The sequence below is a fragment of the Zea mays genome, chromosome 3 (genome assembly GCF_902167145.1).
Source record: "Zea mays cultivar B73 chromosome 3, Zm-B73-REFERENCE-NAM-5.0, whole genome shotgun sequence".
Classification (NCBI taxonomy): domain Eukaryota; kingdom Viridiplantae; phylum Streptophyta; class Magnoliopsida; order Poales; family Poaceae; genus Zea; species Zea mays.
In genome coordinates, this window is record NC_050098.1 from 37,804,981 (window position 1) to 37,831,275 (window position 26,295).

The window sequence follows — 26,295 nt, forward strand, 5'->3', positions numbered from 1 at the left end:
GGACACACATCCCCAATGGACATGTTCCTTAGTGCGACGCACGGAGCCTCTTCATCACCTATCTCATCAAGATCAACTTGCTCTACTTGAGAGCCGTTAGTCTCATCAAACACAATGTCAAAAGAAACTTCAACTAGCCCAGAGGACTTGTTAAAGACTATATGCCCTTGTGTTTGAATCATATCCTAGTAAAAAGCCTTCTACAGCCTTAGGAGCAAATTTGGACTTTCTACCTCTTTTAACAAGAATAAAACATTTTCTACCAAAGACTCTAAAATATGAAACATTGGGCTTTTTACCAGTTAGGAGTTCGTATGATGTCTTCTTGAGGATTCGGTGTAGATACAACCGGTTGATGGCGTAGCAGGTGGTGTTGACCGCCTCGGCCCAAAACCGATCCGAAGTCTTGTACTCATCAAGCATGGTTCTTGCCATGTCCAATAAAGTTCTATTCTTCCTCTCCACTACACCATTTTGTTGTGGCGTGTAGGGAGAGGAGAACTCATGCTTGATGCCCTCCTCCTCAAGGAAGCCTTCGATTTCTGAGTTCTTGAACTCCGTACCATTGTCGCTTCTAATTTTCTTGATCCTTAAGCCGAACTCGTTTTGAGCCCGTCTCAAGAATCCCTTTAAGGTTTCTTGGGTATAAGATTTTTCCTGCAAAAAGAACACCCAAGTGAAGTGAGAATAATCATCCACAATAACTAGACAGTGCTTACTCCCGTCGATGCTTATGTAAGCTATCGGGCCGAAAAGGTCCATGTGTAGGAGCTCGAGTGGCCTGTCAGTCGTCATGATGTTCTTGTGTGGATGATGAACACCAACTTGCTTCCCTACCTAACATGCGCTACAAATCCTGTCTTTCTCAAAATGAACATTTGTTAGTCCCAATATGTGTTCTCCCTTTAGAAGTTTGTGAAGATTCTTCATTCCAACATGTGCTAGTCGGCGATGCCAGAGCCAGCCCATGTTAGTCTTAGCAATTAAGCAAGTGTCGAGTTCAGCTCTATCAAAATCTACTAAGTATAGCTGACCCTCTAACACTCCCTTAAATGCTATTGAATCATCACTTCTTCTAAAGATAGTAACACTTGTATCTGTAAAAAGACAGTCGTAACCCATTTTACATAATTGCGAAACTGAAAGCAAGTTGTAATCTAAAGAATCTACAAGAAAAACATTGGAAATGGAATGGTCAGGAGATATAGCAATTTTACCCAATCCTTTGACCAAACCTTGATTCCCATCCCCGAATGTGATAGCTCGTTGGGGATCTTGGTTTTTCTCGTAGGAGGAGAACATCTTCTTCTCCCCTGTCATATGGTTTGTGCACCCGCTATCGATGATCCAACTTGAGCCCCCGGATGCATAAACCTACAAAACAAGTTTAGTTCTTGATTTTAGGTACCCAAACGGTTTTGGGTCCTTTGGCATTATATACAAGAACTTTGGGTAACCAAACACAAGTCTTGGTGCCCTTGTGTTTGTCCCCAACATACTTGGCAACTACCTTGCCTGATTTGTTGGTTAGCACATAAGATGCATCAAAAGTTTTAAATGAAATGTTATGATCATTTGATGCAGCAGGAGTTTTTCTTTTAGGCAATCTAGCATGGATTGATTGCCTAGAACTAGATGTCTCACCCTTATACATAAAAGCATGATTAGGGCCAGAGTGAGACTTCCTAGAATGAATTCTCCTAATTTTGCTCTCGGGATAACCGACAGGGTACAAAATGTAACCCTCGTTATCCTGAGGCATGGGAGCCTTGCCCTTAACAAAGTTAGACAATCTTTTAGGAGGGGCATTAAGTTTGACATTGTCCCCCTTTTGGAAGCCAATGCCATCCTTGATGCCAGGGCGTCTCCCACTATAGAGCATGTTTAGGGGTGAAAACGGGCGGATACGGACGGATAGTAGCTCATCCTGTATCCTACCCTAATGTATTTAAAACAGATTCGGGATCGGATACGGATAGTTAGAAACGGGACGGATACGGATACAGGGACCGGATATTTATCCGGGCGGATAAGTGACAGATACGAATATTATTTGATCGGATATCGGATACTTGTCGGATAATGCATTAATTGGTTATCATAAAATAATCTTGTTCAACCACGAAATTGCAAGTAAATTAATACTAATAAACATTTAATAGAAGATAATCTCAAGTTCCCACATAAAAATGGTAAAGTGAAGTATTGATTATGTTGAAACTTGGATACTTAGAGTGATTTCACGTGTAACTCACGCAATAAGTGGAAATAAAATAGAAAAAACGTTGACATTATGTGGATTTTATGGTCCCATTATTTTTTATGACTATATGTGGCCATATGTTGTACCTTCGTATAATTTCATAGATTTCTGAGGCTATTTGTACATTATTAATTTCTTTCTACATAAAATCATCAAAATATAATTAAAATTCATAAACACACTAGTTTTGACCCAAAATTGCAAAAAGCTTACCAAAACAAATAAATATTCTATTCAAATAAAACCTCAAGTCGCCACATGTAAATGATAAGTGAAATATTAATTATGTTGAAACGTCGATATATAAAATGATTTCACGTGTAACTCACGCAATAAGTGGGAGTGGAATGGAAGAAACACCAACATCCTGTGGATTTTATAATCCAAATATTTTTTAGAACTATATGTGGATATATGTTGTGTCCTCGTAAAAATTCATGAATTTTTAGGCTATTTGGTGTATTATTAATTTCTTGTTGTAGAAAATCATCAAAATACAATTAAATTCATAAAAATATTGTAGTGTCGACTGGAAATTGCGAATAAGTTACCAATATTAATAAATAGTTTATAAAAAGATAATTCTAAATTCCCACATGGAGATAATCTTAAGTCACCACATGAAAATGTTGAAGTCTATTATTTTGATATAAATTTAGACATTATTTCAATGATTTTGGCCTAAAGATATGTTTAAACAAAAATGTGTTGTACTACAAAGTTATAGATCTCTTTGAGCTCTACAATTTTCATATAAACTTTATCTTTATCCGATTTCATATGTAAAAGTTATGATTTTATAACTATATTATTATGCAGAAAAAGAAAAAACGGGTACCCGAATTCCGGGTACCCGTATCCGATCCGAATATCCGGGTATTTACCGGGTAGTACTCGTTCTGTATCCGACCCAAATTCGAAGCTGTACTGTCCGGGTATTACCCGTATCCGTCCCGAATATAAAAATACCTGTATCCGTATCCAAAGAATGGTCCCGAATCAATACCTATATCCGGTACCCGTTTCAGGTACCCTACCCGTTTTCACCCCTAAGCATGTTTCTAGCAAATTTAAAATTTTCATTTTCTAAGTCATGCTCATTAATCTTAGCATTAAGTTGAGCTATGTGATCATTTTGTTTCTTAATTAAAGCTAGGTGATCATGAATAGCATCAACATTAATGTCTCTACATCTAGTGCAAATGGAAAGATGCTCAATGGTAGATGTAGAGGGTTTGCAAGATTTTAGTTCAACAATCTTAGCATGTAAAATGTCATTCTCACTTCTAAGATTGGATATGGAAACATTGCAAACATCTAATTCTTTAGCCTTGGCAATCAATTTTTCATTCTCATTTCTATGGCTAGCAAGAGAATCATTCAATTTTTCAATCCTAGCAAGCAAATTAGCATTATCATCTCTAAGATTGGAAATTGAATCATCACAAACATTTGAATCAACCTTAGCAATTAAACTAGCATTCTCATTTCTAAGGTTGGTAATAACATCATGGCAAGTGTTTAGCTCACTAGATAGTTTTTCACATTTTTCTACTTCTAGAGCATAAGCATTTTTAACCTTAACATGCTTCTTATTTTCCTTAATTAGGAAGTCCTCTTGAGAGTCCAAGAGTTCATCCTTCTCATGAATAGCACTAATTAATTCATTTAATTTTTTCCTTTTGTTGCATGTTTAGGTTGGCAAAAGGGTGCGCAAATTATCCTCCTCATCACAAGAGTTATCCTCATCACTAGAGGTTTCATATTTAGTGGAGGATTTTGATTTTACCTTCTTCCTTTTGTCGTCCTTTGCCATGAGGCACTTGTGGCCGACGTTGGGGAAGAGGAGTCCCTTGGTGACGGCGATGTTGGCGGCGTCCTCGTCGGATGAGGAGTCGGAGGAGCTCTCGTCGGAGTCCCACTAACGACACACATGGGCATCGCCGCCCCTCTTCTTGTGGTACCTCTTCTTTTCTCTCCTCTTGCCCTTCTTGTCGTCGCCTCTGTCACTGTCACTTGATAATGGACATTTTGCTATAAAGTGACCGGGCTTACCACACTTGTAGAAAAACTTTCTTGGAGCGGGGCTTGTACTCCTTCCCCCTCCTTTGCTTGAGGATTTGGCGGAAGCTCTTGATGATGAGCGCCATTTCCTCGTTGTCGAGCTTGGAGGCGTCGATGGGTAGTCTACTTGATGTAGATTCCTCCTTCTTCTCCTCCGTCGCCTTGAATGCGATCGGTTGTGCTTCGGGCGTGGAGGGGCCATCTAGCTCAATGATTTTCTTTGAGCCTTTGATCATCAATTCAAAGCTCACAAAATTTCCTATTACTTCCTCGAAAGACATTAGTGTATATCTAGGATTACCACGAATTAATTGAACTTGCGTAGGGTTAAGAAAAACGATGGATCTTAGAATAACCTTGACCATCTCATGGTCATCCCATTTGGTGCTCCCGAGGTTGCACACTTGGTTCACCAAGGTCTTCAAGCGGTTGTACATGTCTTGTGGCTCCTCCCCTTGGCGAAGCCGGAAGCGACCGAGCTCCCCCTCGATCGTCTCCCGCTTGGTGATCTTGGTCACCTCGTCTCCTTCGTGCATGGTCTTTAGCACGTCGCAAATCTCCTTGGCGCTCTTCAATCCTTGCACCTTGTTATACTCCTCTCGACTTAGAGAGGCGAGGAGTATAGTGGTGGCTTGAGAGTTGAAGTGCCGGATTTGGGCGACCTCGTCCGAATCATAGTCTTCATCCCCTGGTGATGGTACCTGTACTCCAATCTCAACAACATCCCAAATGCTAGTGTGGAGTGAGGTTAGATGATGTCTCATTTAATCACTCCACATATTATAATCTTCACCATCAAACATAGGTGGTTTGCCTAATGGGACGGAAAGTAATGGAGTACGTTTGGAAATGCGAGGGTAGTGTAGGGGAATCTTACTAAACTTCTTGCGCTCATGGCGCTTAGAAGTTACGGACGGCGTGTCGGAGCCGGAGGTGGATGGTGACGAAGAATCGGTCTCGTAGTAGACCACCTTCCTCATCTTCTTCTTCTTGTCACCGCTCCGACGCGACTTGTGGTGTGAAGGGGATCCCTTCATCTTGTTGGCGGACTCCCCGGATGGAGCCTTCCCATGGCTTGTGGCGGGCTTCTTGCCGGTCCCCATTTCCTTCTTGGCGTGTTCTCCCGACATCACTTCGAGCGGTTAGGCTCTAATGAAGCACCAGGCTTTGATACCAATTGAAAGTCGCCTAGAGGGGGTGAATAGGGTGAAACTGAAATTTATGAACTTAAGCACAACTACAAGCCGGGTTAGCGTTAGAAATATAAACAAGTCCGAGAGAGAGGGCGCAAAACAAATCGTGAGCAAATAAAGAGTGAGACACGATGATTTGTTTTACCGAGGTTCGGTTCTTGCAAACCTACTCCCCGTTGAGGTAGTCACAAAGACCGGGTCTCTTTCAACCCTTTCCCTCTCTCAAACGGTCACTTAGACCGAGTGAGCTTCTCTTCTCAATCAAACGGAACACAAATTTCCCGCAAGGACCACCACACAATTGGTGTCTCTTGCCTTGGTTACAATTGAGTTTGATCACAAGAAGAATGAGAAAGAAAAGAAGCAATCCAAGCGCAAGAGCTCAAATGAACACAAATGTCGCTCTCTCTAGTCACTATTTGATTTGGAGTGATTCCGGACTTGAGAGAGGATTTGATCTCTTTGGTTGTGTCTAGAATTGAATGCTATATCTCTTGTAATGTCTTGAAGGTGGAAAATTGAACACAAATGAACACTAATTGAATGCTATAGCCCCAACCACCACAAAGTGGCCGTTGGAAGGCTGTTGTCGCATGGCGCACCGGACAGTCCGGTGTGCCAGCCACGTCAGCAGGCCGTTGGGTTCTGACCGTTGGAGCTCTGACAGGTGGGGCCTCTGGGCTGTCCGGTGGTGCACCGGACAGGTCCTGTAGACTGTCCGGTGCGCAACTGTGCGTGCTCTGACTCTGGCACGCACTGTAGCGCATTGAATGCGGTTGCAGTCGACCGTTGCGCGCGAAGTAGCTGTTGCTCCGCTGGCACACCGGACAGTCTGGTGTGACACCGGACACTGTCTGGTGCTTCACCGGTCAGTCCGGTGAATTATAGCGGAGCGGCCTCCCATTTTCCCGAAGGTAGCGAGTTCAGTGTCGAGTGCCCTGGTGCACCGGACACTGTCCGGTGGCACACCGGACAGTCCGATGCGCCAGACCAGGGTGCCTTTGGGTTGTCTTTTGCTCTCTTTGTTTGAACCCTTTCTTGATCTTTTTATTGGCTTATTGTGGACCTTTGGCACCTGTAAAAACTTATATACTAGAGCAAACTAGTTAGTCCAATTATTTGTGTTGGGCAATTCAACCACCAAAATCAATTATGGCCCGTTTGTTTCCTTGGAAATGAAACTCATTCCATGAATAACATTCTAGATATTAGATTCGTAAAGAAAGTAATTCCTTAGAATTTGATTCAATTCAATTTTTTTGTTTGGATGCTAATGGAATTCTTTTCCATGAATCAAATTCAATATCCTGTTTGGATAGTTATATATGGAATTTACATATTTAGAGGGAAGTAACCACATCAACTTGTACATGACAAAATACACATGTTTCTTGTGTGCACATGTACCTTGATGAGTCATATACATGTGCAATAGATTAGAGACAAGTTTTCACCCTACAATTTATCAAGCAGCATGCATCACGAGAATAGTAATAATAATGCAGATTTGTCTCAAATGTCTACATATCTTTGGAACACATTACTTGCTACTCAATGTGATGTTCAATTCACCCAACATAAACTAAAAATCAAAACACCAAGCTAATCAAGTCCTCATCTAACCCAACTATCTCCTCCAATGTGCTAAAAATTTCTTTACCGGTTGCCTCTTCAAGCTTCCTGAGGTTGTTGATGAAGTAAGATCTTTACCAGTTCCCTCTTCCTTACTCATATCTCTCGCACCATCAGCTGGGGTCTTTGCCGCTTCACCATTTGCATGATCTTTTCCAAACACCAAGCTAATCAAGTCCCAGTATAAGATTGTCTTGTGTCTGTATCCATTAGCTTCTTCTCGCTTGCTATTGCTACCGTGGGCAGAACTGATTCGAAGGCCTGGACAAGCATCTCAACTTTCCTCTTCTGAGCACGAGCCAGCCTCTTGACTTCCTTCCGGAGAGCGTAGTCGACCATCCACTCCTCAGCGGCCCTCCGACCGTCCACCGCCTCATGTCTGAGACCGACCTTCTCCGCCTCTGGACCGGGTTTGGAAGGACGCAGTTGGTCGGCACCCTTTTTTTGGATGTCCTCCTCCTCTGATGGTGATGATGAGAGGATGCTCGGTAGGCACAGCCAGAGCTAACGTCTTGGTAGCTTATCCCACTGAGCAAGCTAGAAACGCTGTCGACCGATGATATGCCACCTGCAGATTCGCCGTATGGTTCGTTCATCATCAACAATTGCTTCTCGATCCCAACATGTTACATGTGCATGGGGCGGGTAGGAATGGAGGAAGCACTGCGAGAAACCTCACCTTCAGTACTGTTTCCTTCATGGTTCGCACCCAGCTCCTCGGAGATGTCAGACTCGCCGGCGCCCAAGTCGTCGTCGCATTCATGATCCGCCACCACCACCACCAAGGCCTTCTTCTCTTCACGGCTGCGATGCCTGGTCGTCGTCGACCGCTCAACCGAGACCACGCCGCTGGACGCGCACGAACCGCCCACGGAAGCCGCGCCCAGGCCCTCCGCGGCGACGTCGCTGCGGCTCGCGTCCGAACCCACCGCTCGGGAGGAGATGACTCTAAGGAGGAGGATGCACGTTCGTGCGGCGCTCGGGCCTAAGGAGAGAATCTGTTTCCTGGTTTTAGGGTAGGAATGTTTTGCAGGCTTCTAATTCCAGTCCAAGAAAGGGATGGAAAGTTAATTTCCAATTCTATAACTTACCAAATAGATCAGCCAAGAATTAAATTCCAATTCAACCCAATTCCAATCAAACAAATGGGCTCTTAGGAAAAAGGTGTAAGCCTAATTCCCTTTCTCTGAGTCAGTGGGCTTGTCGTCCCTTGGCTCGTTGAAGAGGGACTCCTTCTCCTTGTCGTTGACCACCATCCCCTTTCCCTTAGGATCCATGTCTTTGGGCGATTAGTCCCTTAGATGAAGAGAACGGTTCTGATACCAATTGAGAGCACCTAGAGGGGAGGTGAATAGGTGATCCTGTAAAATTCAACACTAAATTCCAACAACCTTGATTATAAAGATATTAGTGCGGGTTAATCAAGTCAATGAGACGAGCCCTTGCGAACACAGACAATCAAAGAGAGAGAAATCACAAGAGACACATGATTTTATCTCGTGGTTCGGCCAAGTAACACTTGCCTACTTCCACGTTGTGGCGTCCCAATGGACGAGGGTTGCACTCAACCCCTTTCAAGTGATCCAATGATCAACTTGAATACCACGACTTTTCTTCCTTATATCCTTTTCTCGTTTGCGAGGAATCTCCACAAGTTGGAGCCTCCCGCCCTTACAAGATTGATCACAAAGAATGCACAAGAGTAAGGTTGGGAAGAGCAACACACACAAGACTCAAAAATGCAGCACACCAACGCACACAAGTGAAGACTTGAGCTCAAATGACACACAGGGAGTTCTCGACTCGAATGGAGCTCAAATCTCTAACACAACAAAGCGAATGCGTGGGACCTGAGTCTGGATGCCTTAGAATGCTTAGTTAATGCTTGTTTTTCTCCTCCATGCGCTTAGGGGTCCCTTTTATAGCCCCAAGGCAGCTAGGAGCCGTTGGAGATCAACATGGAAGGCTATCCTTGCCTTCTGTCGAGTGGCGCACCGGACAGCTACTGTAGCATGTTCGGTGCCGATCTCCTTCCTTTTCTGGCACATACGACTGTTGCAGCTCCGGGCCAGTTGGCGCACCGGACACTGTTCGGTGCACACCGGACAGTCCGGTGCCCGCTGCCGACCGTTGGAGCTGCCACGCGTCGCCCGCGGATTGCGCGGCCGACCGTTGGCGTAGACGACCGTTGGCTCACCGGACAGTCCGGTGCACCACCGGACAGTCCGGTGAATTATAGCCGTACGCCGCCAAACTTTTCCCGAGAGTGGCCTGTTCACCGGAGACCAGCCTGGCGCACCGGACACTGTCCGGTGCACCACCGGACAGTCCGGTGTGCCAGACTGAGCTGAGATTATGCTGCACCGAGCCAAGTCTTTTTGGTTATTTTCTTCTTCTCTTTTCACTGTTTCTAGCACTTGGATAGAACATATTAGTACTTAAAAACTATGTACTAAGTCTAGAAACATACCTTCTCTTTGATTTGCACTTCTCTCTTCATTTAGCACATAAGAACTTAATTAAATGTGTTGGGCACTTAATCACCAAAACATAATAGAAATTGCCCAAGGGCACATTTCCCTTTCACATACACATCACAAACGCATTATATGATTCACACATCACAAACTTAAGATCAAGTGTTTACACAAACATTTCAGATACGAGTTAAGATCAAGTGTTTACACAAACATAACGTCCACGAGTTAAAAAACATAACGAGCACAAGTTCAAGTGTTTAGAGATAACCACCACTTGGGTGGTTAGAGCTTTGACCGCTGCCACCACCAGGAGGAGGGAACGCGAAGAGGGAGTCAACAAATCCAGTCCCTGCTGCGGGATTAGACCCACTACCACCCGCTTTGAGCGTAACCTATGCAAGTTAGCAAATATCAACATTTGTAATACAAATATCAAAAAATATACAAGTGTATAAATTAATCGAGAGTTATCAAACGTACCCTATCTCCAGGTGCAGGTATATGTGTCGGAGGGGTGTTGAACTGTGGTGGCAGAGCTGGTGTGTTTGCAAACTAGCTCCATTGTGGTGGCAGTGGAATATTTGTGGCCATGCCCTGTTTCTGCATTAACTGTTAAACATATGTGTTACTATTGAAGATGTTGTATTGAAATATAATAATTTAGAGTTAGGGTTATGTATACTCAGTTGATACATCGCTTGGGTATGTGCATTGCAAGCCTCCATAAATTCGCGTTGTTGTCTCATCTCTTCACGCATCCTCATAATCTCCAACTCCTGCTCGTTCGGTCGACTAGAGCATGAGCTACGGGAAGACAAACTCATCCTCTGAGATCTCACCGACGACGAGTCAATGAATCCGTCGAAGAGTGCGTATCTATAAGTGATTCAAAAATTATGATTACTGCATAATCAATTTAGTGTCAACCATATAATTTCATAAGTTAGATCTTACCGTCCATGCGCTTTGCCACCACCACTTGCGTACAGCACCGAGGGATCCACCAGTTCATGTCGCCAGTCAAAGTCAGGGCCATGGCAACAAACCATCTCCTCCCCATATGCCGCCTATACATCATTCACAACCTTACAAATGCAGGACTTTCTATACTTAAAATGTTTGTACTTTTGGGCCAAAACTCACCAGCCGATCCGTGGTTGTCTGGCTGCAGAGCTGGTCAGGGTTGTTAGGGTCTGGTCCTTTGTGGCCCTCCTGGTAGACCTTAATGTCACTAGGCTTTTGGCCACTCGTAGCTTCCTGTATAAACAAAAAACATTCATAAGCAATCGTACTATTTGCTGATCGACATAGCTAGATCAAACTTACCATTCTTTTAGCTTTTCGTAGCATGTCGTCACCGCCAAATTTGTGGTTAGGATTGGTTCCTCGACATTGCCTGTGATGCGCTGACGCTTTCTGGAAGCCTTCAGAAGCCCAATATCAACACCAAGCATAGTACACATCAGGCACGGGCGTCATCCATGGAACCATCACCTGCACACACAATGTTACATATTATATCAATCACAAAAATTAATAAAAATGATAAAACAAATTGAATACTTACCTCACGATATTGATCCTCAGTCAAATATATCTTTGAGGACCCTTCCTTTTTATTCAAGGGGCCTGCTTCTTCTGGATGCTTTTGAAAATACAGGTTTGTAGCCTGAATTCTCGCATAGTATATGGCATCCTTCACCAGCTTCTTTGCATTGTTTTGGAATACACGTTCAGCGTGCCCCATGTAATCCTCTCCGTCAGGCAACCGATATCGAAGCTACAACATAAAGAATACAAATACAATGGTATAAGTCATAGAATTACAATATTAAGAAACATAACAAAAACAATAAAGAATTCATACCCAAAAGTCATTACGCACAAGTCCCTGTCTGTCGGTGTGGTTTCGTTCCTTTTTAAACTTGTACTCGTCTCAGGTACTGACGAGCACCTCATCCTCGGTATCACCGTTTGACACCTTCACTATACCAGGGTAGTGAAGGCGGCAAAGAGAACCCAACGTAAGGTTAACCTGAGTGTGGTGTCCCTTGTATTCAAAGGACAAGTCCTCCCAATTCCTGCATTACACAAATACATTAACAATACACATGATAGTTATATGAGATAAGTTAATATATTACACTCACCGATCTCCATGTGGCATGATTAAGATCCTATCAGCCTCTCGCTCTATCGCGTGACGAGGCTTTACTGAGTGGCTTTTTCTTGAGCGACGTGTGCGTGTCGCTGAAGAGCCTCCTGAGCCATCATCCATCGGATTGTCAGCCGGTTCGGCCTATTGGCCCCACTGGTCCCACGCCTGTTGCTGCTCTCTCTGGTGGTCCCACTAGTCCCATGACTGGTGATGCTGCGCGGCCTGGTCCCATGTCGCGTGCTCCACCTTCTCATTGTGCTCTACCTCCTCATTGTGCTGCTCAGCCTCATTGTGCTCCTTCTCATTGTACTGCTCCTCAGTGTGCTGCTCATCCTAGTACATACAACTCAAGATTTATTTGTAAATATGTAAACAAATTTATTTGTACAAGATATGTTACCTCATCTCCATGTACAGTGCTCAACAGCTCTCGACATCTGCTGCTGCTCGAAGAACTGCCCTAAAAAAGGCCCAAGCCCTTGAACAGCCCCTTCACTAACTTCTTTGATTTTGGCGGCATCCTGCATCAAAAATAAGAAATTATTTATTAGTGCATCAAAAATGACATAATCCTTAAAAATAGAAACAAATGAAATAACAAAACAACTTTACTTGTTAAATATCATCAAAATCAGGATCTATTTGTTCTCTTCTATGTAGAGGTCGCCATGTAACTTTTCTCCTAACAGGTTGTCTTCTCCGTCTCTCGAAAAAAGTTAAGTCGTTAACATCTGCAACTAGTGAATCTAATGTCGTTGCAGGATCAATATGAAAACTAGTTGGCAACTTTTCTTCTTGAAACACCTCATCAACCTGCTCAAGGTGACCAATTTGATATTCGTCCTCACCAGGAGTGTATAGGCGTTCGCGGGGATTTACATTGTACACAACCCTCCATGTAGACAACTTTTTGCATGGATATGTCGAGAAATAAACTTGGTCTGCTTGATGGGCAAGGATATACATGTCGTGTACTTGAAGCAATTTTTCAGGTTGGATCTATGTCATCCCAAATTCGGTCCTATAATACTTCGGGTCATACCATTTACACTCAAAGAAAACTAGCGCTAAAGGCTTATTTCCAGCAAATGTAATCTCGATTATATTTTTGATTTTCCCGTAATAGCAGGCTTCGTGTCCTTCCATGTCGGTTGCCCTAGTAACGACTCCACTATTTTGAGTGGCGGTCATAGGATGACTTGATTCGAAAATGCTTGAACGAAAGCAATATCCATTGACGTCGTAACATCCATAGCTTTTGGCAGTTATGCTTCCAATAGATAACTGACGTAAGTCATCATTCAAATTCATTTCATCCCCAAACTGTCAATTATGCCAAGCCGATACGAACGTTTCTTGCTTCGCTGGCAAAATCTGGATCAAAGTTGTCAAGAGCCTTCCATGCATCACCATCTGACAGGTGCACCATTAACCCATCTTGTATGTCCATACAATCTTTATGCCACCTCATGTGCATAGCGGTCTTCCTCGAGAGAAACAAACGTTTCACTCTAGGAGTGAGAGGCATGTACCGAAGCTGTTTATGTGCAACCTTTGTCACCACCTTCTCACCATCTTCATTTACAAGCTCCACGTACCTCGACTTCCCACATTTTAAGCATTTCTGCTCTCTGCCATGTTCCTTCCAAAAAAGCATACAGTTGTCCTGGCAAACATCAATCTTCTCATACTCCAAACCAAGACCTTCAAGCAATTTCTTGGACTGGTACATGTCTTTGGGCATCTTGTGACCCGTAGGAAGAACCTCGCTAATCAAATCCACAAGCTCCTTGTAACAAATAATTGAGAATGCAAACTTGGACTTGATTGACATCAGCCGGGTCACGAATTCGAGGACGGTCACGTCAGTGTGCCCGTGAAGAGACTCTTCTGACGCTTTGAGGAGGTCGAAGAACTTCTGAACCTCCGGTGTAGGTGAATCATGATGATCTGGGGCCAGCTCAGGCTGCAGATCCTCAAGCATCTGGTCCATCCTATCAACATCATCTTCATTGTCATCAACTTCTACTTCTGTTGCTCTTTCAACATCTTCACCGTGGAGATACCAGACCTTATAGCCTGGCACGAAACCATGTGAGCACAGGTGTAGTGTGACCTGCCTCTTGGTGTGGCTCGTCATATTTCTACATTTATTGCATGGACACCTAATATTATCTATTTGTGACAAAGCAGCTGCATGGTCCAGAAACATTTGCGTCTTGGCAAACCATTCACTTGTGTGACACCCACCTTTTTGAAACCTTCATACATCCAATCACGTCTATCACCCATTATTGCAGCTGTGTGTACGAGTAAAGAGTGTGTGTGAGACAATCACGTTTCTAAACGTCACACATACATCTATAGGTAAGTAGTAAAACTATATATATACATAAATAACTATATATATACATAAATAACTATATATATACATAAATAACATTAAATTTATCAATATCGAAACCTTCATGCAACCTAATATTATAAGTTAAATCTAATCAATAAATAACATCAAATTCAATAATTTAATAGCATAAGTTAAATCTATTATAATAATAGAATTAATACTTATACCTAACATCAAGGCACACATGTGATATTAAACTAACTCTAACCACACTCTAATCACATGTGATATTAAACTAACTCTAATCACACCCTAAACTAACTCTAATCACATGAAAGTTAAATCCTGTCGGCCATAAAAAATCGACGAAAGTAAACATTTATACACACATTTAACAATTACACTCGCATTTACATTCAATAATTAAAAAATTTATATACCTCAACGGTCTGGGGCGGCGGCGGCGGCTCTCCGGGAGGGGTTCGGGGGCGGCGGCGGCGGCGGCTCTCCGGGAGGGGTTCGAGGGCGGCGGCGGCGTTGGGGGCGGCGCTCCGGGGGCGGCGACAATGGGAGCGGGCGGCGGTTTGGAGAGAGAGAGAGAGGAGAATGAGCCGCGCGGGATGTCCGCCGGCCCATAAAGCAATAATCCCCGTCGGCTAGCGTTAGGGCCGACGAGAGTTAACTAATTCCTGTCGGCTGGAGTCAGGGCCGACGGGAGTTAACTTAAGGCTCGTCGGCCGACGGCTGGGCCGACGGGAGTTAGCTAATTCCCGTTGGCTAGCCTTAGGGCCGACGGGAGTTAACTTAAGTCCCGTCGGCTGCTTTATAGCCGACGGGAGTTAACTAATTCTCGTCGGCCTTTGCTCTGGCCGACGGGAATTAAAATGGCCGACGGGAATCTTCAGTATTCCTGTAGTGATGTGTCCATAAGGTTATGGTCAGCTGATCGTATATATAGTTGTGTAAAATACTATTTTATATTGTATTGTTTGCAGTATGAAGTTTGAAATATGAGATGAAAATAAGTAAGCTATTGGAGATATTATATCAACTGCTTTTCAATTGTGCAGTGCATGTGCTGCGTGACCACAATTCCCTATCGGATCAGCCTGCCTCCTTCAAAAAGATCTGCAGATGGTAACGCGCATTCAAGTATTTTATTATCATTATTATTTGTTCATCAGCTCCATCGACATTTAAAACTTACCGAGCCTTAATATTTTGTACCATTCTTTGAAACCCGAGAATTAATTACCATCAATAATAGAGGCAAAAAAAACTATAAGACTGATCAATCACCGTTACTCTGAGACCTACACCTCAATTTAGCTCTGAAAAAATACATGTTAGTCATATTGTATTATTCTTAGATCCTAAGATTGAATTAGAGGCCTACGTGCTTTCAACGAGTATTATATTAAACGTCCTAATCTTAACAGGAGATCTTACATCCATCCACAAGTACGTGCATGTGTATGAATTGATGTTTGGTACGTGTACTGCAGCTACCTCTAGCTAGAAAATTAAGACTGTGAAATGCATGTGGTGCGTGCGTGACCATAACTTCCTATATATCTCGGATCAGCCTACCCCCCACTTCAAAAGATCTGCAGATGGTAACGTGCATTCAAGTATATTTTTTCCAGAATTGCAGGCCCTTGAATTCTCTCACCGACCTTCCCTTCAGGAATGGCATCTATACTACTAGCTATAAAGAGAGAGAGCCCATCAATCATCAGCACGTCTGTGTCCCTCTCGTAGCCTCGCTCTCCCTTTCTCAGCGGCGCTTCTCCTCTCTTCCTCAAGCTGTGGCCGCAAGCTCTCTCATCAGCCATGGCCGCCGGGCGTCGGCGCCGGCGGACCTCCCTCGCCCGCGGCCTAACATTAGGCTCGGGGACTATGGTGCAGCCAAGGATGACTTGCCGATCGATGTGACGCCTCTTGATCTCGTCGTCGTCAGATCGTCGCCGATCATCGGCAAGTTGTTCTTGGCTACACCGTGGCTCCTGCTCCTGATGTAAGGCTCCGTCTACGGCGACACTTGGCCGTCAGATGATCGACGACAAGCAAGGCCAATCAAGGTATTTATATATACACACACATATAGTTCTACAACATCGTCTGTTCTAATAATCATCATATATGCCAACGCTTTCACTCGCGCGCTGCTCTGAAATGCGCTAATAATAAAGGTGCTGGTACTATTCCGATCAAATATTTTTGAGTTATTCCCCGATGCATCTCGTCAGCTCAGAGTGGAATCTAAATATCTCGAAAAGTAAAGATATCTTAGAAATTAAAAAGATTGATAGAGATTTTATTATTTGGCCAATTTACGAGTGTGCTCGGAACACCTTGCACTGCAGTTGATGCATGCTTGCAGCAACAATTTCTCAGCTGCGCGACTGTAGTAGCAGTAACAACTGAAACTGTACCAGTATTCTTTCCGCCCTAAATTATACTACATTTATTCTCGAATATTTTTAGCTCGCTAGTTTATTTTTTAACTAAAACACGATAAATAAATAAAATGAGAAAGTACCATGTTTTGGCGTTTTTATTACTTAGTCTTTTTTATATACTTCTTCTATGATGGAAAAGGAGAATTGTATTAAAACTCAGCATATTATATCACCAGGTTATATATGGAAAAAAATCTGAAATAAAAATAACGTAAAATCTAGTAGATTATTCCATCGTCTTCTTTCCTAGTGGTTTTTTCTTGGTAAATAAAGTTGTTGCTCTAGATGAACCGAGTCTAGTGGAACAACAAAGGTAAGAGAGTGCAGTTTTTATGCTAAATCTAACAATCAACCCAAAACATCGAACATATATACCTCAAGGTCTAGCATTTCTAATCTAAAGCACATGGATCTAAATCGATGAAAGAATGCCAACAGCTGTATTATCGGATACAAAATTCATTTCTTTAAATTCTTAATTTTATCTATACAACCATCAATGGTGACATCGAGCACCTAGAATAATTATTAGCATCTAAAAAACATCTTTTCACTTTTATACACACGCTAATGTCTCTAAATACGTCTTTAAAAGTTAAACCACCTTATACTATAAAATCGAGGGGGATAGAAATGAGCACAACAACCAGATATATATATACGCGTCCTTTAATAGAGATGTATTCAGATTGAATTCGCATGAATACGAATTTATATATCACTATTTACCGTATTTAAATTTAGATTCGAATACGCATACAAGTATTTTTTTTATTAATACTAATGCAAAATGGGTATCTTGAATTTGTATTCAAATTCGGATATCTACTCGATTTTGATGATAACACGTATCTATTTTCTCATCGATAGTTTTATAGCCTAATAAAATCATTATTTATATATAAAATACTTTACTCCCTCCGCCTTGCGGACAAAATATTTTTAATCTGGAAGGGACCGTCGCATCCGATAAGGTACGGACTACGGAGCCCGGCAGACGGCGCACCGCCTTGCTTGCGCCTGCAGCCTGTTCGATCAGCACCGCTGTACAGAAGCCCCCTTTGTTTGTACTCCCTCCGTCTCAGGATATAAGGCGTAACCACTTTTTATTCTTGTCCCACAATATAAGGCGTGCTCTCTCTATACATACGTATATCGATGCAGTGGTATAGAGACAATTAAATGCATTTCTTGGTCTTTGAACCAGAGGTGGTTACGCCTTATATACTGGGACGGAGGGAGTACTTGCTAGGCCGGGCTGCTTGACGCGAGACAAAGCTGCCATTCATTGGCCGTCACATGCTTCGGTCGGGCCCGTACTACTATTCCTTTTACTGCGTTTTGTTTTGGCTTGGCGCGGCCAGCTCTAGGGATGACAATTTTATCCCTGTGGTAGTCAAGTGATTAGTAAATTCACCTCTCACACGTGTTTAGTAACATGCGTGCATGTCTGCTCTTTATCCGATCAGCTGCCACACTTCTTTACGGTGTACTCTCTTTTTACTATTTGTATATTACATGCCTGCTTTCAAGTACGGTTACGAACAACTAGCAGCCGACCAAAGAGGGTCGGATGAAAACGGATATTCAAATGGTTTGGACAAATTTAATATTTTAAAATATATATGTATAAAATTTAATGTTAATTTTTCTTATGTTATCAAACACATTATTATAAATAAAAATAAAATTGTGTATAAATTTTTATATACATTATTTGCTCATGTAACAAAAAAGGTGAAAAAATATCTGTATTCGAATCTTATATCTAACATTTTGATTAGATATATAATAAATTTGATGTCTACATTTTATGAATTTTTATAAACTCAATGCTAAAATAAGAATACGAATTTACATAGCTTGTTCTATATCAAAATTAAAAAATCAAAAAACTGGTATGAGTATTGGTTTTCACCTCTAGTTCGGAGAGGCCAGCCAGACGTCCAAAGGAAATCTGCCGCCGATCACGGACGGATCTGCTACGGATTTTACACCAGGGCCGACCGCGCCGGACCGGAGGAGCAGGAGGAGCTGGACCTGGACCGCTGCGGCGGCGCGCGCGGTGGCCGCCGAAGACCGTCCCTTATGCTGATCGACGGCAGTTAGGCGGCGTCGTTCTTTCTTTTGCCTGGCCCGTGCGGTGCGGCCTCGGATGCGCTCACGTGCGCACGTACGGGTACGGCTCGGGTGTCGACATACCGGCTGGCTTGAGCGGTTCTTGTTCATCCTCGTCTCGTCGCCCTTCGGCGTACGGCTGGCACGGGACACGTCACGTGCGACCGATTCGCCGCAGGCTGCCTATTTCTGATATTAAAGCCGGAGCTTCTCTCATGCATCCGCGTCAACATTTTGCATTTCAGCCAATATTAAAGTCAGGAGCAAATCTGCTCTCACAGTGTGTCCACGTCAACGTTGCATTTCAGCCAATATTAATAGTGTGCTCCAGATTCCAGTTCTAATATAGAACTGTAGTTTATAAAATAAATTTAAATATTTTTAAAAATATATATTTTTAATCTAAATAATAAACAAAATGATACATCTAAATGTCTTCTAAATGTTCATAACTCTAACTCTATGACTTTTTAGAGCACTAATGATATGCTCCACCAACTTCTCAAACAGAGCCTACAACCAAGAGCAAATCTACTCTCGCAGTGTCCATATCAACATTTTGCATTTAAGCCACATGATCCTACTTCAGGCAGACCACTAGTCTCCGGATATGGATGCCCATCGCCTCTTCCAATCGACGGAGCATTCCACATAGGGAAGGCAGGCAACGGGACGGAGCAGGGCCAGAGACTAGCTCCGGTACCATCCTATTCCCCGAAACTCATTCCCCATCCTCTTCTGGAGATAACCGGATAACCTCATCCTCATCTTGTCCCCATGGTTCCCCGTTTAGGGCCCTGCATGGAATACGTTAACACACAAAAAATATCCATTACATGATAACAATTATAAATATATCAATTATCAAAAGGCAATAGACAAAAATAGATATAAAACAACTAACAACCTTATAATACATATCATAACTTAGAGGTCATAATTATTTTAACTTAGTAATAGTCTCATGCTCTCATAAAACATGGAATACACAAATAAACAACCACTAGAATTTCTTATCGAGTCCACAATGAAGCCACACAGGGGTAGTTTATTCCCATCTCGTCCTGTTAATATTCGGGGGCCCACCCAGTTAGCCCCGTAGAGGAGAAACCATCCTCGTACCCTCCCTGAACAGGTCAGATCCCCGTGGGGAATTTTGCTATCCCTAATTCCAAACGACACACGAAGGGTAATGGGAAAAGAAAAACGAAGGTTGCTTCGTCGTCTCCACAAGGAGAGGATGCCATCAAACTTAACGAAAACAATGGCGGGTACGGTCCCTGACCCCTCCACTGCCACCTTCCTTGTGTGTTGCATTTGCCTTTGTCTCGCCGCTTCTCACATGTACGAACTATCCTCTTCTATCGGGCTTCCTTGGATTAGAAGTCATTGTGTGTTAGGGTTGCTTCCTTGCGTTCCTCTTCATTCTCCCCTCCATCATTCTAGTCTCATGGACCACATCAACCTAGGTAGAAACAAGGCATTATTGTTGTTGCTGCAATGGGTGTGCGAACATGACACCTGGGACCATGCCAGACATCGTGTTACTGGTGAGGTCCAACCCTTATAGTGTGGCCAGCTTCGTGGCACTCAATGGCCCAGATAAGGAGTTGATGCTAGCCATGACGGACCATAGTGACAACGGCAACAGCCCTAGCGCATGAAGCAGTGACCCCAACAGTTTGGTGCTGCTCGTCCCCCTCACCTCAACAATTATTGAGGATGGATGGTCATCTACAATATTATTTGCGCATATTGAGAACGCACCGACTGTCCTAAATTTGTTTACCTCTGTCATTCTGATCTCTAAACTCGTAAATATGTTATTTAGATCCTCAAACTTGTCTAATTGTGTCATTCTAGTTTCTAAACTTGTAAATTGTTTGTTTATGTCCTCAATATTAATTGTTCATCTATTTCATCCTAGTCTATAAACGTGCAAAAACCTATTTAGATCCTCAAACTTGTTCAATTGTGTCATCCTGGTTCCTAAATTGTAGTTGCTTGTTTAGATCATCAATCTATGTTTGGGTCTTAGATCTAGTCTAAATGGGTCTAGACCTGTGTGTGTATGATAACATGTGAGTCCCATAAGTTAGTTCCATCTCTCTTTCATTCTTTCTATCTCTTGAGTTCCTTCTTACTCAAGGATTGGGATCAACATAGCTACGTGCAGCACAAACGAGAGGCTTGGAATCGTATGACCACTAGAACTCATACATATGTCCTCTCATATGAACACAGGTGAAAGGGAAATAGGGTTAACCATTTCCTATAATCGATTTTGGTGGTTGAAGTATAACACAAACCATGTGGAGTAACTAGTTTGTCTAGATATCATTTATCTCAGGTGCATAAGGTTCAACACAAACCAAGAAAGAAATTCAGTTAGGGACTCAATCAAAATTAGAGCAAGACAGAGTGTGATGATTTTTGGCGCACCGGACACTGTCTGGTGCACCAGGCCAGACGCCCTTCGAACAAGCCACTCTCGGGAATTCAGAGGCGCGCTCCGCTATAATTCATCGGACTGTCCAGTGAGCCACCGAACTGTCCGGTGAGCTAGCGAAGCAATGGCTCCATGCGCGCCAACGGTCGTCTCGTCAGATGAACAGTGCCGCGTCAGAAGTCAGAGCGCAGAAGTCAGAGGTCACCGGACTGTCCGGTGCAGTAAGACGACAAGACGCTCCAACGGTCAACTGCTCCAAACCCTATTGGACGTGCTGACGTAGCGTGCACCAGACAGTGAACAGTGACTGTCCGGTGCGCCACCGCACTGTCCGATGCGCCCATCGCTAACAGCCTTTGCCAACGGCTAGGAAGTGGTTGGGGGGCTATAAATACCCCCAACCATCTCATTCATTGGCATCCAAGTTTTCAGAAGTTCACATTCAATACAAGAGCTATATCATTCACTCCAAGACACAATTCCAAAAGATAAAATCCTCTACAAGTCCCAAATTCATCTCAACCACTTAGTGACTTGAGAGAGAGAGAGAGTCTTTGTGTTTATTTGCGCTCTTGTCGCTTGGATTGCCTTTCTTCCTTCCTGAGAGCACCTAGAGGGGGGGTGAATAGGTGATCCTGTAAAAACTTGAAACTTAATGCCACAAAACTTGATTAGGAGTTAGCACAATAAAGCCAAGTGGCTAGAAAGGAGTTCTTGTAAAACACAATAACCACAAGAAGATCAACATAGATAGGCACAATGGTTTATCCCGTGGTTCGGCCAAGTTCAACACTTGCCTACTCCACGTTGTGGCGTCCCAACGGACGAGGGTTGCACTCAACCCCTCTCAAGCGGTCCAAAGACTCACTTGAATACCACAGTGTTTTGCTTTGTTTCACTATATTCCGCTTGCGAGGAATCTCCACAACTTGGAGCCTCTCGCCCTTACAATTTGATGTTCACAAAGAAGCACGGAAGTAAGGATGGGATGAGCAACGCACACAAGACACAAAATCAGAGCACAAACACGCACACAAGTCACAACTCGAGCTCACAACACAACTCGGAGAGTTCTCTACTCAAATGGAGCTCTAGTTGCTATCACAAAGAATCAAATGCGCGGAATTGGAGTCTTGGTGCTTAGGAATGCTTAGAGAATGCTTGGTTTTTTCCTCCATGCGCCTAGGGGTCCCTTTTATAGCCCCAAGGCAGCTAGGAGCCGTTGAGAGCATTCCTGGAAGACAATTCTTGCCTTCTGTCGACTGGCGCATCGGACAGTCCGGTGCACCACCGACACTGTCCAGTGCACCACCGACACTGTCCGGTGCGGATTTCTTTCCTGTTTTGGCGCAGCCGACCGTTGAAGATCCAGAGCCGTTGGCGCACCGGACACTGTCTGGTGCACACCGGACAGTCCGGTGCCCCCTTCTGAACGTTGGCTCTGCCACGCGTCGCGCGCGGATTACGCGGCCGACCGTTGGCCCGGCTGACCATTGGCTCACTGGACAGTTCGGTGCACACCGGACAGTCCGATGAATTTTAGTCGTACGCCACCGACGAAATCCCGAGAGCGGCCTTTTCACCAGAGCTAGCCTGGCGCACCGAACACTGTCCGGTGCTCCCAGGCTGAACTGTCTTTGGCTGAACAAAGCCATCTCTTTTCCAAATTGATTTCTCCTGTTTCCAGTACTTAGACACAATACATTAGTCCTTAAAACAAAGTACTAAGTCTTAGAAACATACCTTTATGTTGATTTTCACTTTGTCCATCATTTGGCATAGATTAACACATGACCACTTGTGTTGACACTCAATCACCAAAATACTTAGAAATGGCCCAAGGGCACATTTCCCTTTCAATCTCCCCCTTTTTGGTGATTTATGCCAACACAACAAAAAGCAACTAAAAGAAGTTCAATATCAATGCAAATGAGAACACAGATTTGTTTTGATTCAAATTTGGCATATTTGGATCATTCTTTGCCACCACTTGGTTTGTTTTTGCAAATCAAACTCAATTTCCTATCTCTAAGTCAAACTCACTTGTTGAGGCATAGAGAAAGATATTCCAAGAGAAATTGATCACTGATTCAAAAACTCCCCCTATTTCCCATAATCAAACATTCTCTCCACAAGAGACCAACTTTTGACAAAAAGAGACATTTAGAATTTTGACAAATCAAAAGTCCTAACTCTACTATTTTCAAAATTCTCAAGTGGTAGTTGATCCATTTGTTGCTTTGGCCTTATTTTCTCCCCCTTTGGCATCAAGCACCAAAACTGGATCAATCTTGGCCCTTAAACCCCATTGCCTCACCAAAATTGTCAATTAAGAGCAAAAGGCAATAAGAGACACGGAGATGAACTTGGAGTAAGTTACCCTCTCATCGGAGTGCAGTGGAAGTCTTTCATGGTCCAAGTCCAACATTCCATTTCAATCCAACTTTGAGACTAAATCAAGCAAACTCAAGCACACAGTTAGTCTCAAAGCGTCAAGTTGTAGCACATCTCCCCCTAAATATGTGCATCACTTGCAAATGGACTTGTGAGGTCCGGGGAGTGTTTGTACAACTTGAACACCACAAATACATAACAAAATGCATAAAGGAACATGATCAAAGCATAAGACACATGTATGCTACAAATCAATCCAAGTTCCGTGAATCTAAGACATTTAGCTCACTACGCAGCCTGCAAAAGGTCTTCTCATCTAGAGGCTTGGTAAAGATATCGGCTAGCTAGTTCTCGGTGCTAACATAAAACACTTCGATATCTCCCTTTTGCTGGTGGTCTCTCAAAAAGTGATGCCGGATGTCTATGTGCTTTGTGCGGCTGTGTTCAACAGGATTATCCGCCATGCGGATTGCACTCTCATTATCACATAGGAGTGGGACTTTGCTCAAATTGTAGCCAAAGTCCCGGAGGGTTTGCCTCATCCAGAGTAGTTGCGTGCAACACTGTCCTGCGGCAACATACTCGGCCTCAGCGGTGGATAGGGCAACGGAAGTTTGTTTCTTAGAGCTCCACGACACTAGGGACCTTCCTAAGAATTGGCACGTCCCTGATGTACTCTTCCTATCGACCTTGCATCCAGCATAATCAGAGTCTGAATATCCAATCAAGTCAAAGGTAGACCCCTTTGGATACCAGATCCCGAAACAAGGCGTAACAACTAAATATCTAAGAATTCGCTTCACAGCCACTAAGTGACACTCCCTTGGATTAGATTGAAATCTAGCACACATGCATACACTAAGCATAATATCCGGTCTACTAGCACATAAGTAAAGCAAGGAACCTATCATAGACCGGTATGCTTTTTGATCAACGGACTTACCTCCTTTGTTGAGGTCGACGTGTCCGTCAGTTCCCATTGGAGTCTTTGCGGGCTTGGCGTCCTTCATCCCAAACCGCTTGATCAAGTCTTGCGTGTACTTTGTTTGGGAGATGAAGGTGCCGTCCTTGAGTTGCTTCACTTGGAACCCAAGGAAGTAGTTCAACTCGTCCATCATCGACATCTCGAATTTCTGCGTCATCACCATGCTAAACTCTTCACAAGACTTTTGGTTAGTAGAACCAAATATTATGTCATCGACATAAATTTGGCATACAAATAAGTCACCATCACATGTATTAGTGAATAAAGTTGGATCGGCTTTCCCAACCTTGAAAGAATTAGCAATTAAAAAGTCTCTAAGACATTCATACCATGCTCTTGGGGCTTGCTTAAGTCCATAGAGCGCCTTAGAGAGCTTACACACGTGGTCGGGGTACCGTTCATCCTCAAAGCCAAGGGGTTGCTCCACGTACACCTCCTTGATTGGCCCGTTGAGGAAAGCGCTCTTCACATCCATTTGGAACAACCTGAAAGAATGGTGAGCGGCATAGGCTAACAATATGCGAATTGACTCTAGCCTAGCCACAGGAGCAAAGGTCTCCTCAAAGTCCAAACATGCGACTTGGGCATAACCTTTTGCCACAAGTCTAGCCTTGTTCCTCGTCACCACTCCGTGCTCATCTTGTTTGTTGCGGAACACCCACTTGGTTCCCACAATGTTTTGCTTGGGACGAGGCACCAGTGTCCAAACTTCATTTCTCTTGAAGTTGTTGAGCTCTTCCTGCATGGCCAACACCAAGTCCGGATCTAGCAAGGCCTCTTCTACCCTGAAAGGCTCAATAGAAGAGACAAAGGAGTAATGCTCACAGATATTAACTAATCTAGAACGAGTAGTTACTCCCTTGCTAATGTCACCCAATATCTGGTCGACGGGATGATTCCTTTGAATCGTCGCTCGAACTTGAGTTGGAGAGGCTTGAGGTGCTTCTTCCTCCATAGCATGATCATCTTGTGCTCCCCCTTGATCACACGCCTCTCCTTGATGAACCTGTTCATCGTCTTGAGTCGGGGGTTGCACCATTGTTGAGGAAGAAGGTTGATCTTGCTCTTGGTGTTCCTGTGGTCGCACATCTCCAATCGCCATGGTGCGTATTGCGGCTGTTGGAACATCTTCTTCATCTATATCATCAAGATCAACAACTTGCTCTCTTGGAGAGCCATTAGTCTCATCAAATACAACGTCGCTAGAGACCTCAACCAAACCCGATAATTTGTTGAAGACTCTATATGCCTTTGTATTTGAGTCATAACCTAACAAAAACCCTTCTACAGCTTTTGGAGCAAACTTAGAATTTCTACCTTTCTTTACTAGAATGTAGCATTTACTCCCAAATACACGAAAGTATGAAACATTGGGTTTGTTACCGGTTAGGAGTTCGTAGGAAGTCTTCTTGAGGAGTCGATGAAGGTAGACCCGATTTATGGCGTGGCAAGCCGTGTTCACGGCTTCCGACCAAAACCGCTCGGGGGTCTTGAACTCTCCAAGCATCGTCCTCGCCATGTCTATGAGCGTCATGTTCTTCCTCTCTACCACACCATTTTGTTGTGGTGTGTAGGGAGCGGAGAACTCGTGCTTGATTCCTTCCTCCTCAAGGTACTCTTCTACTTGAAGGTTCCTGAACTCCGACCCGTTGTCGCTCCTTATCTTCTTCACTCTGAGCTCAAACTCATTTTGAGCTCTCCTTAGGAAGCGCTTGAGGGTCCCTTGGGTTTCTGTTTTAACCTGCAAAAA

The 26,295-nt window shown here is 43.5% G+C and overlaps 1 long non-coding RNA gene, 1 other non-coding gene and 1 pseudogene across 2 annotated transcripts; 2 read left to right on the plus strand and 1 right to left on the minus strand.

The window, feature by feature from the left end:
• Positions 1-6,943: 6,943 nt before the first annotated feature.
• On the minus strand, positions 6,944-10,668 carry LOC103651881 (calmodulin binding protein PICBP-like; annotated as a pseudogene).
• A 5,069-nt stretch (positions 10,669-15,737) lies between these two features.
• Positions 15,738-16,593, plus strand: LOC115029017 (MIR169aHG). The gene has a single exon (NR_163703.1). It is a non-coding gene; the product is annotated as an MIR169aHG (long non-coding RNA).
• Positions 16,023-16,152, plus strand: MIR169a (microRNA MIR169a). The gene has a single exon (NR_121033.1). It is a non-coding gene; the product is annotated as a microRNA MIR169a (primary transcript).
• Positions 16,594-26,295: the final 9,702 nt, after the last annotated feature.